This window comes from Acanthopagrus latus, chromosome 20 (genome assembly GCF_904848185.1).
Source record: "Acanthopagrus latus isolate v.2019 chromosome 20, fAcaLat1.1, whole genome shotgun sequence".
NCBI classification, from domain to species: Eukaryota; Metazoa; Chordata; class Actinopteri; order Spariformes; family Sparidae; genus Acanthopagrus; species Acanthopagrus latus.
Genome location: NC_051058.1, coordinates 387073 through 392830, shown reverse-complemented (window position 1 = coordinate 392830; position 5758 = coordinate 387073). Strand labels below are relative to the sequence as shown.

General features: G+C 39.8%; 1 long non-coding RNA gene across 1 annotated transcript; it reads left to right on the top strand.

Annotated features, from left to right (window-relative positions):
* Positions 1-3203: 3203 nt before the first annotated feature.
* Positions 3204-4227, top strand: LOC119009301. The gene is made up of 3 exons (XR_005071685.1): positions 3204-3381; positions 3616-3691; positions 4095-4227. It is a non-coding gene; the product is annotated as an uncharacterized LOC119009301 (long non-coding RNA).
* Positions 4228-5758: the final 1531 nt, after the last annotated feature.

Here is a 5758-nt window from a genome sequence, read left to right as displayed (position 1 = left end):
GAATGACACAGAGAGGAAGCTGATTGTGTCTTTCTACCAGGCGACCATCGAGAGTCTGCTGACATACCATCTCATCTCAGTGTGGTACAAAGGCTGCTGTGCAGATAAAAAAGCTCTGCAGACGGTCGTCAAGAAAGCCGAACGAATCACTGGCTGGCCTCTGCATTCTCTGAAGGACATTGTCACGTCCCGCTACCTCAGCAGAACCAAAACAATCACCAGCGACTCCACACACCCTGGCTAACACCTCTTTGAATTGTTCTTCTATTGTAAGCCTATCGCTCAATGTAGCAGGTAAGGAATAGAAGAACATGTCTATGGGCATGATTTCAGTTATCAGGTAAGCTAACAGTTTTGTTTCCATCATGCTGGACCTTGTTGTTCATCAAAAATTACTCGCCTTTCTTTCAGTATATTGGCTTAGCACAAGTAGAACCAGCCATTTGTTATAACGTTAGGTTATATGCTAAGTATATGCTAACACTATAGAGACATAACATGAGAATAATAACATATAAGTTGTTTAACATGGGGCACATAAGCATGTAAACCAGGGGTCTCAATTTCAACTCATTTCAACCTTCCACACACAAAATGACAAAAAACTTGCGGGCCGCACTAACATTAAACTTTAATATCAAGGTGGGGGCCACAAATTATTGTCCCGTGGGCCGCAATTGTTGTTGGAGTTTGAGACCCATGATGTAAACAAAGAGAATGTTGCCAGTAGACTAGTCACTATATATTGACACCATTGACACACCATGACAAGTGTTTTGAGTTACTGATGTTGCTGTGGTTTGCTTAATGGGCTCCCTCTCCTTTGCTTTTTCCTATGTAGGCTATTTAAAACATGCATGCATACCTGAAACACAGTGAGGAAGGATCCTGCATGAAAGGTCCATGCACATAATTATTTTTATAGGCCCATATGTTGAATAAAATAATTTAAAATTGAATGTTTTTGCACCTGCTTACTGGTAAAGAAAAACGATATGTTTACGTTACTCATACCCTATGTTGCAAAGCCCCAATCTGGATTTTATTAACTACGTATTTGAATAGTAATAATAATAACAACAATAATACTAATAATAAAAGCCCAATCTGAGCTGCTGAGCTTAGTCTTCTGTACTATTAGAATAATGTTATTGTTTATGAATAACCAATGAAGGCTTTCATCACAAAAGGACAGGGCACAAATCAGTTTTGGTGGTGATTTGAGTGAGCACATTAAAATATTTAATGACAGGGTGACTTTCAAATGATTATACATATTGATAGAGTATTATAGGTCAGCAGTCAAGACATGAAACATCCATCTTAAACAAAATGATTTTATGCTTTCGTATAAGTCAACAATATGATGACACAACTGGTCTTGACAGTTTTAAATGTATTAATTGTTGGTACAACAAATATTTATATAGATTCTGCCTTTTTCCTACATTTTTGCAGTACATCCTCAACCCCCGTCCTCCCACAAGATGATTATCTGTGGGTATTTCTTCGCAACAGAGGTGTTCCTGAGGAATTATTCAGAAAATGCAGCAGAATCATGTCAGTCACAGGAAATTTTTTCAACTATATTTCACTGAATTTCAATTTCATGTACCCATACATTTTAGACTATCACATGTGGTTCCAGAGGTTAAAATCTTTTCACATCAGAGACATCACTATTACACAAATATCTCTCTATAAAAGCAAGGAATCTCTGTCTGTCTGTGTGTCTGTCTGTCTATGGCTGTGTGTCAGACTGATCTGAGCATTTCAACATGGCTGCTGCATGGTTCAAGGGTGTGCAACATTGCATTTGTTTGGACAACAATGATACTGTTAATAAATTATTTCAGAAATGCTTTACCAATTCCGCTAGCATTGTACACCATAGCCACGTTCACACCAGAGCCAATGACAGCAGAGCTCACTTCCACGACATACCTTAAGAAACAAGCAGATTTATACCTGCAGTGGCGCGAGCTGGACCGGGACTTTGTCGGCGGTTCGGTCCGGTTCTGTGCATCTAAACTGACTATTGTGGATTAATGAGCCTAAACGAGTTCAGACCGAGTCTGTTCCGGTCTGAGGAGATCCGGATATGCGAGGACAACAAAGTGGAATCGGAGTCTGTGGATGTTCATGTGTAGCTAGCTGCTAGCCCAACCTCAGTCCACCTCCAGAGCTGACGGGCACAGGTAAAAAACCGGACTTAGGGTAAATAATGTCCACCACACTTTTTCGTGAACATTGCCGTCATGTTTGCTTTGCGTCTGGTGCAGGAAGAAACGGTAAAAATGGGCTTTTGTCATGAAAGTGTCCGCAAGCATCAAGTTTTGTTGCTGAGGAACAGGAGAAGTTGTGTGAGGGACGTCGGTGGTGATACAGACAGCAACAGAGATGACAAGTTTTGAGAGTTGAGAGATTTGTGTCATATAGCGTGTTTGAAGTGTATAGTTAGTATGTTATATATTGTTTAGTGAAGTGTGTTTAGTGCATAGTGTAGTTTTTTTGTGTTGTGAGTCAAAACAAGGAGGAGACACCTGAATGTGGAACCGGCAGGAATGAGCTGAGGAGCCCTGAGCCTGAGGCACTGCCTGCATTAAAATGTAAATAGTTACATATAACTTTGTAAATTTCAAAAATGTAGCACAAATTTAGCAAACAACAATTATATTTACATTATACCTAATGCTGTTGGTTTATTAAACATATTTGTAGTCGTGAGGTTGTGCTGAAATAATGACACAAAACAAGGAAAGGTAAATAGTTTTTAAGGTGAAATATAATAATCAAAAGTGGTCAAAAACAGCCAATTATATCCCTGATGTCCCACCTTCAAACACAACCTCATTTGGCCATCCATGAAAAAAGCTACTTATAACCTCCCACTTTTCTATAGGAATAAATGTTTCCTATGGGCAGTGCACTAGTACAAATAAATATACAAAAAAAATGGGCAAAAATCCTTGCTTATTTGGCATTTTTTCTTAAAAAATTTGATGGAATATGCGGGATATTTGTGCAATTTTATGCAATAAAATTGCGGGAATTTGCAAAATTTGCGGGAACTTGCAAAAATCATATATAACCAAATATAACTATATATATATAACCAAATATAACTATATATATATATATAACACACACACCACACCACACACACACACACTCCACAACACAACACACACCACAACACATACAACCACACCATACAGGCACGCACGCACACACACACACACACGCAAACTGAAGCATAACTACACTACTACTGGCTATCTGACCCTAACGCTAAATTACATCCACACACAACATACACACATTGACCTTGATTCTTCCAGCCCTGGAAGCCCTGTTTTGGAAGTTGACGCCTCGGTGTTGGTGAGCTGCTTCTTGGCTGCTTCCGCTGCAGCTTTGACCATCCTCGATTGTTTGGCGTGGCAAAGTGGTTGTCCAGCGTCGACTTCCGCCTGCGGTCCAACACGCAGTTGCACGGAGTGCAAAATAATTTGCCTTCACTGTCATGTAGCACACTGGGAAAATGCTTTGCTCTGTCTTTTGCGCTTATTTTTGTTGGCAAATGAGTGATTTGCGGACTTAATGTCTTCTTCACAGGGTTTGCAGCTTTCCGGTGATGTCGCTTCATAACGTTGCCATGGCAACAGGAGGAAAATGGCTGCTCTACTGTGAAGTAAATGCAACATTTTTGAACTTTCTGCAAGATGAGTTTTTTTGCCACAAAAAAAAAATTGCGTGGAAATCAGTGATTTATGCGGTGAAAGTGTGGCATCTTTGAAAAAAAAGTGGCCCCACATAAATGTGCAGACTTTGGCTGATTATGCATTGAGTTATGCGATCACACAATCGCATTTTTTTTTTTCCTGGAGGGACTGATTATAAACTTAGCAGAAGGAATAAATGTCTGATGTTTATATCGGTGCACTAAATTATTGCCAGCTTCAAAAGCTTGTGTCATCATCTGCACTAGGCATTTGTAATTGGTCGTCCTGGAATTTAGCACAGAAGTAAATAGTCTTGGAGATAATATAGTTTAAGCTGTGTCATGTCTAATGAATAATTTGTTTTTATTGCAGACTGACCGCTTGATGATTGGAGAAATAGATGATGCCACCATGGCCTCTTACATTCCAGCCTGTGGGTGACAGGATTACCACAAGGCGTATCTATATGGAGACAACCCTCATGCTATCTATATAAAAATAAAATAAAAAAAAAGGTGAAGAATTAGGGTGGATACATGACAAATGCAGCGGTGGAGGGACCAGAGTTCTTGATATTAACAAGAATGCCACTAAAACTGAGACTATGTCACAAGCTAAAAAACAATTTTCCCTACTGAAAAGTGATGGGAAAGTGGGAAGAGTTCAGTCACGATATACAAGTTGATGAGGATGTTGGTGTGGGAGACTACTATAAGACACACAAATTGGGGTTGTTAAGATTTTGTTAGTTCACAAAGACCCTGACCAGTGGAGATGACCCAGTGGAAGGAGCTGATGTACAGACAGCTGAGCAACATGAAAACGTAACAGAATCTGGACAAGAGAAACACAATGGAAGAGGCCGAGCAGCTGACACAGAAAAGACATAACAGTGAAAATCAAAACACACAGTCAAAGATGATGCGCTAAGCACTGCCACAATGTTAGCTGTTGTCTCTACTGCAACTTGTCAGGCTCGGACAAAAAGAGAGGACTCAGATGCAGAATGGCAGAAGTAATGTCAGGCTTTATTTTACTGTATTGCAACTGACAGAATGATAAATCAAAATGCTATGAAACTCTATGGAGGGACAGACAGGACAAACAAGACCTAAAACACAGATGAACAAAAAAAAAAAAAAACGCTCCCGAAGGAGGAAAACCTACACTGTTCTAAATTCCTTTATCTATGAAAAGTTAACAAAAACAAAATCACTCCGAAGAGGTCAGCACACAGGCTATGAAAATATCTACTCTGAATATATACAAAAGGTACAACAAAAAGTGCTCCACAAGGAGGAAAACAAATGGCTATAAAACACTAACTGAAAATCAAAATTAACCAGAAAAATTATGAAATCAAAATCATTCTTCAAAAGAGGTTACAAGAGCAGAAATAAAACTCAGCAATACTTAACTCTGCAGATGGCAAGACTGTGAACAGGGCTTCAGTACACAACAAGACGATGAAATACTTTGGCAACACAGACAGGGGAAGACAAAGACTTTATACACATGGGGGAGGGGAACACAGGTGAAAACAATCAAGGATTAGGGATGACTTCAGACCAGGGACACAAGAGGAAAGGCAAGTGACCTGAAACGAGAGGAGAGTTACTTTTCAAAATAAAACATGAATTTCACAAGACAGAAAACCCAAGACAGGACATCCCTCACGGCAATGTGACACAACTGTTCAGATTATTGATCTTACATCTTTGTGTTATACATCAGAGGTAATTTTTGGTCCATTTTTAGGTGATCTTGATACACTCATAAACGAGACAATCCTTGCAATAGAAGATAAACAAATAAACACCCCCACCTACACCTCAACTCCTATTGATGCTGAGACAGCTTCTGCTAGACCACCAAGTCCTGCCAATGAACTGTTGCATGTGACTGTGAAACTTCACAGAGTGACTCTCTTAGATGAACTGAATGGGGGCAGATGCTGATGGTGTGCCTTCTGGACAGATTTCCTAGTCTGTGCAGCAGAAGGTGCAGATGTGAGGGTGCCATCACTCTCCCCAAAA